Source organism: Diadema antillarum, unplaced genomic scaffold, assembly GCF_040938485.1.
Source record: "Diadema antillarum isolate AM-2024a unplaced genomic scaffold, OU_Dant_1.0 seq00000525_RagTag, whole genome shotgun sequence".
NCBI classification, from domain to species: domain Eukaryota; kingdom Metazoa; phylum Echinodermata; class Echinoidea; order Diadematoida; family Diadematidae; genus Diadema; species Diadema antillarum.
The window spans coordinates 54,688-70,429 of record NW_027271477.1 but is presented as its reverse complement, the minus strand read 5'-3'; the positions used below and the strand labels follow the sequence as shown (position 1 = coordinate 70,429).

The 15,742-nt window shown below is 37.3% G+C and overlaps 1 protein-coding gene across 1 annotated transcript in view; it reads left to right on the top strand.

The window, feature by feature from the left end:
• Positions 1–15,742, top strand: part of LOC139734396 (zinc finger SWIM domain-containing protein 7-like) — an 84,549-nt gene that overhangs the window by 17,911 nt on the left and 50,896 nt on the right. The window lies entirely within an intron of this gene.

Sequence of the window (15,742 nt, the reverse complement as noted above, 5' to 3'; positions counted from 1 at the left end):
GTAAGACCCCTTTCAGTGAAATCCACAAACTTCAGAAAGAGAAAGGCAGTCTAGCAAGGATTTTTTTAAATGTCCCGGTATTATATGTACAGTGTACGTACTGAGTTACCTGTTGTGGTCCAAGAAGTAAGCAATCTATGGGAATGTACACATCTGTAGAGTACTACATTAAGAATTCTCCTTCATGGGCTGGGCTTAATATCTATTGTTTTTCCATTATCAGCATTATAAATTCAGTGGTAGACCACAATGTTGACTTATGCAGCCATGTAAAAAATCCAACCTTGAATTGTTATAAAAAGAGGGAAATACATGTACACTGTATTTTGAATGTGTGTGGGCATTAGATCCAAGTACAATAAGCCAGTTCATAATAAGTTCACATGCATGTGTTGGTCAAATGACCTTTATATTTTCTCGGTTGGTTAAGCACTTCACTTGTTATAAAACTGTTATGATGCATAAGCTTGCTTGACATAACAATTCATGGAATTCATTTTCAAACAAAGCATGAACTTGTGCAGACCAGGTGACCAGAATAGTCCGCCAACTGGGGCAAGCGTCAATTTCTTTGTATGCATTGTATACTTTAAAGGCCGTGTCACACCTTTCCGGGCAAGCTACGCGGGCTTGTGGCGAGGAGGTAGTTTCCAGCACGTAGCAGATTTTCAGCGGGCGAACAAGAATGTTTGCAATTTTCATTCATGCCTTGCCATACCGTATCTGGGGAAGTTTTGCGACTTGACTTGCGGGGAAACAAATTTACTCCCCGGAGCTCTCCGCAGTTGGTCCGCACCTGACAGTATCTATAGCGCGTAGTTGCCCGGAGGTGCTCACGCAAGTCCGATTTAACCGCAGCCAAGTTTTGAGCATGACCCAAACTTTTTCTGGGTGAGTCGCGGGAATGCCCGTAGAGGTCCACGCAGAACGCCAGTAGGAGGCCCTTAGCGGCAGAACTTCCCAGGCAACTCCCAGGCAGGTACTTCGCAGTCCCGTATGCAGCCAAGGTAATGAAATTCTGTGGGATTTCAGCCATTCCATTACAGGAATTCCACTGAGTTGTCAGCCCCCAAGCGACTGGTACAAATGTCACACAGTATACTCGCAAGTATAATTTAATTAGAACGCGTCCAGCAAGTAAGACACATGCGCTGACTCGCTCAAATCCTTGTCCGCCCTCAGGAATGTCCGGTATGCTAGAAAATCCCTACACGTAACAAGCCCGAGTAGCTCGCCCGGAAAGGTGTGTCAGGGCCTAAACACGGTTGCGGGTATAAAAATATGCGTGCGCACCTCGGGGCGACTACGGTTGAGATACGTGCTAGGTACTGTCATGTGCGGATCATCTACGCAGACCTCCGGGTAGTCAAAATTGTTCTTTGCAAGTCACACGCAAGGCTGGCCCGGAAAGGTGTGACACGGCCTTAAGAAACTTTTCATGCCAATCTTGCTCAAATACCAGGCCTGCTGTCAGCTGGATGTGCTGGCAAGAAACATTTTCAAGGATAGCATGAATACTCATTGCATTGCAGATGCTTATCTCAGTGAAGTTGAAAACCATCATGCCTGTTGGTACAAATGATTTTTTTTTACTGCTCATGTGCAAAGTGGAACTACGAACCGACTTAGTCTTCATCATGATTTTAAATCATGTGCATAGACTGGGGTATTTACATCTTGGTTAAAGGGATGGTACAGTATTGGTGGAAATGAGAATTGGGCTTTTAACTTTTTGCGAGATACTAACATAACACTTATGATATAGTACAGAACATACCATTTTAAGAGGTAATCAAAGTTTATATGATGAAAATTGAGTTTGGAATGACAGAAACATCCAAAAACAAAGTAAAACAAAGCGGTTGTAATAAAGTGTGGGTCCCACACTTTATTAGAATTGCTCTTTTTTGGATATCTCAGCCATTTCAAAACCAATTTTCCTTAAATAAACGTTGAATTCGTCATAGAATTACGTGCTCTTTCATATTTCTTAAGAGGTTTCTCATTATCTCACCAAAAAATGTTAGAAACCTGAAATTAGGTCTCAACCAAAACTGTACGGTCCCTTTAACTATCATCTTCAGGTACCCAGGCATTGAGAGTGCTGAAACTGCAACACTTTTGTTTTTGTTTTGCTTTTTAATTTGCTTGTGTATAATGTAGCATGAGACAAGTCAAAGTTCATGTACAATGATCAGATATAGATAAGGGTTGGTAGTTGTTATTTTCTTAAGGGGGGCATTTCAGAATAGGTTTGTTATAATAAATGGTGATTGTTAATCTTGAGGAAATGGTAAAAGTGAAAATTCAAGTTATTTCAGTCAATGTAAGATTTTTTTTCTTTCATGTGTGTATCATGCATTATACAAGGTACATCTATACCGGTATGTATAGATACATGAAGATTTTGTTCGAGAATTGGGCCAAGAACCATTTGTGAGTTCATCATCAAAGCAAAATAAAACCTTTCCAGTGGTACCACACTTGTTACACTATAAGATTGATTTGCGGTTATGACAAAAATATACCACATTTCTTGATATTTTCTTTGTCTAGCAGCTTATTCTCAAATACATTGTATATAAACTTTGTTTGTCATTCTTGTGTAGATGTTGACCATCGCGGTGAATGCAGTACTGTGACGATTGGGGAACAAATCAAGTTTCAAGTTTCAAGTTTATTTTCCACATCTCATAAAAAAGAAAAAAAATGAAATCAATGTGATTTCATGTAAGCATAACAAAATATACATACTGAATAAAGAAAACAGTCATTAACAAAATAATGCAACATAAAAATCGAAATTTGTGACTCAGGATAAGTGATGAGTGTTGCAGTTATCTTTTGTCTACGATTTTCTCTGATTTTCTTCGCGAGACAAAGATAAATTTGTTCCCCGATCGTTTATTTGTCATTACATGTATTGACACACACGAACAAACACATTACAAAACAGGCAAGACAATACAATGTATGTGCTGTGTCATTACCTCAGACAAAAATAGAATGTCTTTGTGTGCACGTGTGATGGCTACAGAGCAGAACCCTCGGGAAGGTCGATGATGGTTTAACGAACTTTCATATGTTTTACTTACGCCACAAAAAAAAAAAAAAAGATCATCTCCCGCTGTCGTAGATTTCTAAATAAACCTCCCCCTTTTCGTACTCTGTACAAACGGTTCCTGTACTTCCATGACGTTTACCTCCGGCGACAATTAATTGCTCCAATGAAAAATCTGTGACGGTAAGCCAAACATTAATTCTACCCACAAACATAATCCTATATCATCCTCACATCAAACTTAACCTATACCTCTATATATCACAACCCTAACTCTTAGTCCTTGGAGAAAATAAGACTGGCGCAACTGTAACAGGAGCAACTGTCGTGTCACCGTACAATCATAATGCAAAATCCACCTTGTTAAGACGTTATTCCAACGTTAGACAAACTTTATAACAACGACCTTTCCATCTTGTTTGACATTACCCCAACGTTTACTCAGAGTTATTGACCAATTTTCCACCTTGTTATCAAGGTTAAGGAAATGAAAATTAAACCAGTCATAAGAAACACGTCAGAAATACCACATTCTGATATTCATGCCCTTTTAACAAAAGAAACCTGCACATACAGTAGGTCCTATGTAGCATACCCACATACACTATAAACTCTCCCGATTTCATCACTCGATACTCCCCTGCAAACTCCACTGTGACATAATCGCTCATAATTTGGGAAAAACTGTACTTGTGCTTAGTACAATGTATATGCCATCAAAATAATTTTAAAGGGAAGATAAACCCCAAGAGCAATGTGGATTGAGTGAAAGCAGCAACATTAGCAGAACACATCAGTGAAAGTTTGAAGAAAATCGGACAATCGATGCAAAAGTTATGAATTTTTAAAGTTTTGGTGTTGGAACCGCTGGATGAGGAGACTACTAGAGGTTATGACGTATGAGTGGACAACAATACCAAGAAAATATAAAGAAAATTCTACAAAAATCTATTTTTCAAGAAAATTACAAATTCCATCAACTTGATATTGACATATGTTTAGGGTAGCAATTATTCCCCCTGCTTTCTGAAAGCGGTTGGTCTGTTGCTCTTTCATAATTCTAGAAAAGTGAATTTTTGTTGAATTTCCTTTATATTTTCTTTGTATTGTTGTCCACTCATACGTCATATCCTCTAGTAGTCTCCTCATCCAGCGGTTCCAACACCAAAACTTTAAAAATTCATAACTGTTGCATCGATTGTCCGATTTTCCTCAAACTTTCACTGATGTGTTCTACTAATATTGCTGCTTTCACTCAATCCACATTGCTCTTTGGGTTTACATTCCCTTTAAGCAGAAATGTAAAACACCCAAAAGGCAACTCCTGTAAGTGTACATGCAAAACCAAGCATGTTGCCAAAAGCCCCTCCCCCGATGGAATGATTGCAAAACCCAAAATCTGTATTCAGTGCCTAAGACTTACTCCTCACCAAATGAAGGTTAGAACCAGAGTTCTCCATGAAATGAGAATGAATTTAAAGAATAATGCACTGTAATAATAAAATAAAGGATCCTCGAGGAGGGAAATACTATGTAGCTCGTTATAACGCATAATACATAGAGATGCATATGGTAGTTGTAACATATTTCATCAAAACAGCTTCCTATATACCACCTATACACCAAACCAAATTGTTAAAAATTGTATATAAATAAACTTTTCTTTCTTCATCAGGTATCGAAACTGTACATGAAACCGTTATCACAACATCAAAGCCTGACTGACAGCATGTGCAAGCCCCGTATCCACGGCGAGCTCCATATCATACCACATCCACCACCTGACAAAAATTGCCATAAGTTGGAGCAATACCCGCCAGACGGAGACAGAACCTTTCATCAGGGTGTGCTCTGGGCAGACAACCCAAAAGGAGATCAGATGCTTCAAGTATTAGCGTACACCTTACAGCCATATATACACACCCATTCCCAAGTCACTATCCTGTACATTTTTGTTTTAATCTCCTTGCATGTAAGAGAAAAGTAGGCTTGAGACTGGGCAACTGTTCATCTAAATGTACCTTCTGATCATTTCTGGATTGTTTTATTTTGCCTACTTCTAATCTTACTGTCCCATTTCACGTATCCCTTCGCCATGCACAGGTGACACGCACGCACAAAACGATACCCTACAAAACATTCAAGAGAGGATATGCTGCGTCATTGCCTCAGACAAAAATAAAATGTCTTTGTGTGATGGCTATAGAGCAGAACTCGGGGGAAGGTCGATGACGGTTTAACGAACTTTCATAGGTTACATAGAAGATCATCTCCCGCTGTCGTAGATTTCTAAATAAACTTCCCCTTTTTCGTACTCTATACAGTGAGTTCCTGTACTTCCATGACGTTTACCTCCGGCGACAATATCTCGATTGCTCCATTGAAAAATCTGTGACGGTAAGCCAAACATAACATGAATTCTACCCACAAATATAACTCTATCCATAATCCCATACAGTATCATCCTCACATCAGACTAAACCTAAACACTATCACAACCCTTGGAGAAAATAAGACCGGAGCAATTGTAACAGGAGCAACTGTCGTGTCACCGTACAATCATAGTGTAAACTCCTCCTTGTTAAGACGTTATTCCAACGTTAGACAAACGTTATAACAACGACCTTTCCATCTTGTTTGACATTACCCCAACGTTTACTCAGAGTTATTAACCAATTTTTCACCTTTTAATTAAGGTTTAAGAAATAAAAATTCAACCAGTCATAGGAAACACGTCAGAAATACCACATTCACTATACATTCATGCCCTTGTAACAAAAGAAAACTGCACATAAGTCCTATGTAGCATATCCACATACACTGTACATTATAAACTCTCCCGATTTAATACTTCACTCGATAGGTATACCTACTCCTCTGCGAACTCCACTGTAACATAATTGCTCATAATTTGGGAAAACTGTACCTGTGCTTAGTATACGACATCAAAATATTTTAAGCAGGAATGTACACCCCAAGGCAACTCCATCGACAATACTCTGCATCAATAAAATTATTATCAATGAGTGGTAGGTGTACATGCAAAACCGAGCATGTTGCCAAAAGCCCCTCCCCCGATGGAATGATTGCAAAACCCCTCACCAAATGAAGGTTAGAACCAGAGTTCTCCATGAAATGAGAATGAATTTAAAGAAAATGCACTGTAATAATAAAATAAAGGATCCCCGAGGAGGGAAATACTATGTAGCTCGTTATAACACATAATACATAGAGATGCATATGGTACAACAATGTAGTTGTAACATATTTCATCAAAACAGCTTCCTATATACCACCTATACACCAAACCAAATTGTTAAAAATTGTATATGAATAAACTTTTCTTTCTTCATCAGGTATCGAAACTGTACATGAAACCGTTATCACAACATCAAAGCCTGACTGACCGCGTGTGCAAGCCCCGCACTCACGGCGAGCTCCACGTACCACATCCACCACCTGACAAAAATTACCACAAGTTGGAGCAATACCCGCCAGGCGGAAACAGAACCCTTCATCAGGGTGTACTCTGGGCAGACAACCCAAAAGGAGTTCAGATGCTTCAAGTATTAGCGTACACCTTACAGCCATATACATTGTATACACACCCATTCCCAAGTCACTATCCTGTACATTCCACATTTTCCACTTAAAAATCATCTTGAATCTACGCCACTCCACCCATCCGGGGAAGAAAAAAAAAAAAACCGCACAACATCATCCTTTCGGATTTAAAAAAAAAAAATGGCGCCAAGAACGACAATATTATTGTGAATTGTCTACCCCAAACCCTCCCACTCTACCGAAAAATGATTTTAAAAAAGATTGCAGATGCGTGACATGCCTTTGTAATATACCTAGCAACAATATCTATTTACGTGTATGCAAAAACAATCATTTGCGTAAAAAAGAAGATGTTGATGAAATAAACAGACAATAGACCGCGACTTCACTCCGCCCATCAGATTGGGGAGACGAAACAAAAGATCTCCGATCAGATGGATAGAGAGACGCCATGGCCACGCACATAATTCTAAATGTAAATCTTTAAGTACACTCCCAACAAATTTACATGCAAACAAGGACACACACACACACACACACACACACACACACACACACACACACACAAATGAATAAAATAAACGTGATTGTTCACCACTGGATGTACACAGTCTGGCACTGGCAGAATAAATCCCCGCGTACACAGAGGTGTATATTCTGTATACATACGTTTTTGCCCAAATATGTATTTTTTGTTTTAATCTCCTCGCATGTAAGAGAAAAGCAGGCTTGAGACTGGGCAACTGTTCATCTAAATGTACATTGTGATCATTTCTGGATTGTTTTATTTTGCCTACTTCTAATCTTACTGTCACATTTCACGTATCCCTTCGCCATGCACAGGTGACACGCACGCACAAAACGATACCCTACAAAACATTCAAGAGAGGATATGCTGTGTAATTGCCTCAGACAAAAATAGAATGTCTTTGTGTGGTGGCTATAGAGAAGAACTCGCGGGAAGGTCGATGATGGTTTTAAGGGGAAATCCAGTCCAAAAATAAGTTAGTGTAATAAAAAAGAGCAAAATCTTACGAATTCAACGGTAAAAATTTGACTGAAATCGGATGAAAACTAAGGAACTTATGAACAGTTCTTCTATAGTGGATATGAATATGCAAATAAATGAGGTGACCATGTCATAACCTCACAATTTTCCAATGATCGTGTATAAAAAAATGACGAAAATTCAATGTTTCTGTCATTGAAGTCTAAAACATGATGTTATTCCAGGCTGAATAACTTCAGAATAGTGATCAGTAAGATATACCAGGATTTGAGGCTCGGGCATAATAGCGTTTGCATGAAAAACTGGGAATTCAAAAATTATATTATGTACAAACTATTTTGGCATGTTGCTGGGGTGACATGCTCACTTTGCCATTAATTTGAATATTCGTATTGACCGTTCAAGAACTGTTTCCTGAACAATTAGCGAAACTTCAAAATGTCATAACTTCCTTTTTTTTTCCACCCGATTTTGATCAAAATTTTACCGTTGAACTCGTAATATTTTATTCTTTCTTATCAGACTAACTTATATTTGGATTGGATTTCTCCTTTGGCAAACTTAATATAAAGGAACTGTACAGTACTGGTTTAGTGGAGGATTCAGGTTTATAACATTCCTATAAGTGAGAAAATGAGAAACCTCTAATGTAATATCAAAGAGCATGTAATCTTAAGAAGGATTCAACGTTTATTTGATGAAAATTGGTTTTCAAATGGCCGAGATATCAAAAAAGCGATAATAAAAAAGGCAATAGGCCATGCCTTTTACTGGGATCTCTTTGTATCACATTTTTTTTGGATATCTCTGTCATTTCAAAACCGATTTTCTTCTTATAAACTTCTGATTCCTCTTAGAATTGTATGCTTTTTGACATCAGAGTGGTTTCTGAATATCTCGCAAAACATTCAAAGCTAAATCCTCACCTCAACCAGAACTGTACGGTTTCTTTAATACATTGTAGTCAAGTTACTTACGCCACATAGAAGATCATCTCCCGCTGTCGTAAATTTTTTAATAAACCTCCCATTTTTCGTACTCGGTAATATCGGTTCCTGTACTTCCATGACATTTACACCAGGCGAAAATTGCTCCCATGAAAAATCTGTGACGCTAAGCCAAATATAAATTCTATCCACAAACATAACTCCATCCATAATCCTATATATAATCCTCAGATCTAACTAAGCCTTAAACCTAAAACCGTATCACAACCCAACTCTGAGTCCTTGGAGAAAATAAGACCGGAAAAAATGTCACCAAAAACTGTCGTGTCACCGTACCATCAGAGTGTAAAATCAACGTTAGACCAACGTTATAACAACGACCTTACCTTCTTGTTTGACACCACCCCAACGTTTATTCAGAATTACTAACCAATTTTCCACCTTGCTATCAAGGTTTGAAAAAAACAACAACTAAACCAGTCGTAAGAAACACGTCAGATATACCACATTCATTGATATATATTCATGCCCATATAACAAAAGAAACCTGCACATAGGTCCCATGTAATTCAAAACTCTCCCGCTTTATTACTTTACTCCCCTATAAACTCCAATGCGACATACATCGCTCAGAATTTGGGAAAGCTGCATTTGCTTAGTGTATGCCATCAAAATATTACAAGCAGAAAGGTACACCCAAGACAACACCATGGACAAAACTCCGCATCACCACATGATGGTAGAGCCTATATGCAAAACCTAGAACTCCGATGGAATGACTGCAAAGCCCAAACTCTATTCAGTGCCTATTAAAGACCAACCCCAACCAGATCAAAGTTAGAACCAGAGTTCTCCATGAAATGAGAATGAATAAAAAAAAAATAATAATAACTGATCCACGAGGGGACTATAACACAAAATGCATAGAAATGCATACGATGGTCATAACACTACATTATCAAAACAGTAATACCACCTATTTTATCAAACCAAATTGTTCAAAATTTGATATATGAATAAACTTTTCTTTCTGAATCGGGTACTGAAACTCTATCGGGGAAGAAAGAAAAAACATAAAATCATCCTTTCCTATGAAAATGGCGTCACGGACCACAATTGTTGTTTAGTACAAAAATTATATACCAACTGCAGATTGTCTACCCCCCTACCCTCCCACTCCCACAAAATAAACGAGATAGCAGATGCGTGACGTCATGCCTTTGTAATGTTTTTACCACCTAGCAGCAGAACTATCTACGTTTATGCAAAACAGATTCATTTGCGTATAAGAAGAAAAATAAAGTGAAATAAATAGACACCACCGCTACGTCACTTCGCCCATCAGGGGAAGAAACAAAAATCTCCCATCAGATAGAGCGACACCATGTCCATGCACTTAATTTTAAATGTAAATCTTAACAAACAACAAAATCGTGCAAATAATTATGATACATTTACATCAGGTGTGTACATCTGATGGGTATATGACTGGATTGTCTCACTCAGCGAATATTCAACATGGCACCGCTGTTTTACAGGATAAGACAGACATAAGTTAAATGCTAAACATTATCACGGTTGCAATTTCAACTTGGCTCATGACGAATCAAGGGGTACCAATACCATTATGAGGCTTTCACATTTTCATCTCCTTTCTGTGACAGATTTCATAAAACGTACGTGGCAGGTAGCATCCTTAGGATTGTATTATAAATTCGTTTGTATCAAAGAGGCCCCAAGTTGGGTGGGTAAATGCCCAAATATAACATATAACGGATCGTTAAAAGGAAAAACATCCTTTAGAATCAAAAGGGATTGAGCTAGTACTTTGCAGTGCATCAAGTAAGCTCGCTCTGGCGGATTAGGGGATGCCTAAACAGGGGCGTCACCAGCTTTTTGTCAAGGAGGGCGTTTTGACATTTAATGTAACGAGGTTTTTTTTTTTGTGTGTGTGTGTGTGGGTTTTTTTTTTTTTGACAGACATTTGGAATTTAGGAAGCTCTCAATCCCAAGACTTTTCAGCGTTTTTTAAGGGAAATCAAGCGGGGAAAGGGCCCCGGCGTAGCTAGGATTTCATCTTATTTTGGGGGTGTTAGTATGCGAGGGAGCGAAGCGACCGAGTCCGAGCAAGCGGAGTGAGCGGGGGGGGGGGGGGGGGGCGGCGGGGGGTGGGAGGGGGTGTCCTCCTCCCACGGTGAGAACTGTTTGCATTTTGATGTTGTAAATGGTGCAATTTGGTGCATGTTTTTGCTTGTTTTATCGACTTGAAACAGAGGCTAAGGCTCGCATTTTCAATATGGACTGGTCTGAAGTAACGTGCTGTACATAGACCCTGTATGTATACTTGTAAGTAGCACACGTACATGCAAACGTGTACGTGCTCCGTACCGTACGGATGTACAGTACGGTCGATAGATACAATACACATGTAGTAAACACTGTAGAATATAGTAGATATGTATAAAATCAGTGCTTCCAGAACCCAGGGTGCGAATTGTTTTTGCCCACGAATTTTTTGTCCCTGGTGCAAACTGAAAAAATAAAACAATAAAAAGCAAGAATAATTATTTAACGTCCGGCGTTGAATTCGCTCGCAGACTGAAAAGGTGATTTTTTTTTTAAGGGTCTGAAGAGGGGTGCGTTCGCACCCAACGCACCCATCTCCCCCTCGTGACGCCCATGACCAATGACCAAAAATGAGACTCCATCTCCACCCCCACCCCCCCTCTCCGTGCTCATTTGATCAAATTTAAATCGTGTCACGCTAAGGATGCTATCTGCCAAGTTTGGTGAAAATCCGTTGTTGGTTTTCAAGAAGAAACACCTTTACCTCTCCATCACGAGTATATATTATACCAATGGTACGCATTGATCAAAGTTTTGATTTTGGGAAATGGGAGACGTGTGAAGGTGACCTAGTAGGCCTACGTGCAAAATGAGGCCGTCAATTCTTTTTTTTTTCACATTATAGATTGACATATTTAACAGACTGTAACGAATATAAATGTTTTTGAAATTCTGCTTGATTTCACATGAGAAGATATGAATCAGTTATGTCTTTTATCATGTGAAACCGAAGCATTGTTTGTCTTCAGAAGACAGCCTGTCAATAACTACGGTTAGTGCTATAGACGTCGACGATACTTTGAGAAATACACGAGAAATCAAGGACATCTAATAATGCACATGCACGCATAGACACACAAACATGCACACAACAATAAGATTATTTAAGTGCCTAGTAACGTCGCATGAATCTCCAAAGTACGTTCAGATTTAAACACTGTCTTGTGTACAATCAAAGGTTCAACTTTCAACTTTCAACTTTATTTTCACCTCCATCAAAATGAACAAAGAAATTTATGTACATTGCATATACACGGGATATTTGTGATACAGAACAAAACTTGAAAAGGTACATAAGAAAATTATGAAAATGAAAAGTAGATGTGATTACATCTTTGTTAAATACATAAAGCGTATAATACAAGTCAACTAAGGATGAGGATGGAAGTGGAGGGTCCCACTAAGAAGCAAAGCTTGTACGATATGGGACCCTCAGAAAAATACACAAACATCAATATGAAACACAATAAACGAACCGATGTCAACTGACATCAAAATGATTGGGAAGAGGAAAAAGAGAGAAAAGGAAAGGAAAAAAAAGAGGAAAAAAAGAGAGGAAAAAAAGGGAGAAAAAAGAGGGAACTACAGCATGTGCCATCGTGGACGCAAGCAATCTGGATTTCATAATGTAAAATAAGTGATAAAATACAAGCTGGATTGAATGTAATGCAAAACATTTTTATACGTAGTTATGTTGGTAAGAATGCAGGAGAAAAAAAACACATCGTTATATTTAGAACACAGACAGGGACATAATTTAATAGGAGGACTTATGTAAAAAAGAATGATGACTTGACTGAGATGATAAAGGGAAACTAACTCTGTTGGATGTTGTAAAATTTCAATAAAAATGATTTTGATTTATTCTTAAAGGAATTCAGAGATTGAGCTGTAGTAATGTTACTGGGAAGTGAATTCCAGTACTTTGGCCCGTCGTAAATAAATGTGTTTTGAGCCAACAAAGTTCTCAGAAATGGCAAATGGAAATCATTTGATCGCCGTGTTGGATAATTATGAATGGATTGATTTCTTTGAAACATTGTTTCAAATATATTTAGGAGATTATTTTTATTATAATTATACATAAATTGTCCTAGATTAAACAAATACAAATCATTAATTTTCAATATTTTATGCTCATAAAATAGTGGGTCAGTATGGGACAAAAATGCAGTATGACATATAACACGGAGTGATTTCTTTTGCAATAAAAGTAATTTATCTAAGAATGTTTTATATGTATTTCCCCACGCGAGAATACCGTAACTTAAATATGGCAATATTAAGGATGAATATAATACGAGCAGGGACGACAAAGGAAAACAAAACTTAAGCTTATTAATTATACCAATATTACGTGAAATAATTTTACATATACTGTCAATATGAAATTTTCAGGACAGCTTATTGTCAACTGTTACTCCAAGAAATTTTATATGGGAAACATTTTCGAGTGGAGTACCATCTAAAACAATATCAACAGGTAATGCCTCAGTAGAATTACTAAAGAGCATATATTTTGTTTTTTGAAGGTTAAGAGATAGCTTATTTGCTTTTATCCACTGGGCAACATTTTCTAATTCTGAATTTATTGTATTAACAAGGGTAAAAAGATTATTGTGTGAAAAAAATAGATTTGAGTCGTCTGCAAAAAGAATAAAAGAAAGAACATCTGATGATCTACAAAAATCATTTATGTAAACAGTAAACAACAGTGCACCTAATAAACTTCCCTGTGGCACCCCACATTTAATATTTGATATTTGTGAATTACAACCATTTAAAGAAACATATTGTTTCCTGTTCATGAGGTAGCTCCTGAACCACTCCAAGGCCTTCCCACGCACTCCATAATGGTGTAATTTGTTAAGTAGAATATCATGATTAATGGTGTCGAAGGCCTTGGAGAAGTCCAGGAACAAACCTATCAAATGAGAAGATTTATCGATAGCATGTGCCACTTTTTCTATAAAACTCAATAATGCATATGTGGTGCTATGTTTCTCCCTAAATCCAAACTGAGAATTCGTAAATATATTATTAAATTTAAAGAAATTAATAGTTCTTTTATAAATAATTTTTTCAAGAATTTTTGACAATGCACTTAACAAAGAAATTGGTCGGTAATTATTTACATCTAATTTGTCACCTTTTTTAAACAAGGGGATGACTTTTGCTATTTTCATACTTTCGGGGAAGGTGCCATTAAAAAGGGATAGATTAAATATATGAGCTAAGGGATCCGCAATTGACGATATTACCCCCTTTAAAAGAAAATTGCTGATGTCATCGTGTCCAGCACTTTTTTTGGAACTGAAATCAGAGACAATATCGATTATCTCCTGAGTGTATGTTGGATTAAAAAATATTGAACTAGAATTTGGGGGACCCAAAAATTCGGAAAAATGTTTTGTGGAGGGAGGAATATTACTTGCCAGGCTTTCCCCAATTGAAGAAAAATTGTTATTCAAAATATCAGAAATTTGTTGAGAATCTTCAACAATTTCACCATCAAATCTAATTTTTTGTAATATTTGACTTAACATTTGATATATTCATGGCTTGCTTTAAAACTTTCCATGTATTTTGCATATCATGCCTGTAAAATTGTAACTGATTAGTATATTTTTTCTTTTCTATTCGTATAATTTTCGTCAAAGTATTTTTGTAACTAGTGTATTTCAACTTTGATTGCTCAGTACGTTTCATTTTAAATCTGTAATATAAATTATTCTTTCTATTTATTGAACGCAGGAGCGATTTTGAAATCCATGGGAGCCTGGGTATTTTTTTGTAATTAGCTGATTTTTCTCTACGTTTTGGAATACAAATGTCCAAATGTTGGATAAAAATCTTCATAAAATATTCATAAGACAAATTAACATCATCTGTATCAAAGATACAGGACCAGTCTGCGGTGTCTAAGCTAGCACCTAGCCTAGCTATACTTTCATGAGTAATTCTTCGTTTAAATATATTGTTGTTTTTATTATTAACTGTTTCATTTAAAGAAAAACCAGTCGAGATGGGGAAATGATCGGTGATATCTGAGAGTACTACAAAAGAATCAGGAGGAGGAAGAATGTTACAAAAAATGTTATCAATTAAAGAAACAATTTCATTAACTATACGTGTGGGTTTAGATATTAAGGGTAAAAAAGAGGCAGACAAAAATATTTCCAAAAAATCTTGCGACATATTATTCTGTTTTAGTAAATCTATATTGAAATCACCCATTATAAAACAATTTTTATTGATAAAAAGTGGGTTTTTAACCAGATCCGAAAAATAATCTAAAAATGATTTAGTATTCGCGTTTGGTGGTCGATATACTACACCTATGATTATATTTTTGCTGCCTGGAACTGTGATTTCAATAAATAAAGACTCAAACAAATCAGTCATACTGGTTCACAGGAGCCAAGATCAAGACTACCACTGCATTTAGTGCAATTCCATCTCAGTTTCAGCATTGGTATTACTCAATAAGACACGCACACACACACACACACACACACACACACATACACACACTATTACTTTTAGGAACATCAAAGATTTATGAGCACTCTGTTGATATCAGCTTTAATTCAGATAATTGAGTTTGTTTCCTGGACTTTATGTTACAAAAAAAATCTGCTTGATATACTCCCCGCCCCCCTTTTTTTTTATCTACCGGTACTCCCAACATTCATTCAGGAAACTGGAACGTCACCTACAGAAAATCGTTGGTGAGATCGTGTTGATGGTTTGTGGAGCCGGGAAATGTACAAACGCCGCGGCGCGGCGTGGTGTTGGTGGTGATGATGATGAAACAGACACAGAGCGCCATTTATCTGTATAAACATTCAAAGACGCCTGGCTCCCACAATGTGTCATACATTATTCACAGAGAGGTCTTTGTAAATGCCGAGAAATGTGCAGATCTCTATACTTCATACACTTTATTGTATCAATGGCAAATGTGCCAAAATGACCCCGGTAAATGTATAAATTTTCCATTTTGACAGGGTATACCTTGAATACAAACACATC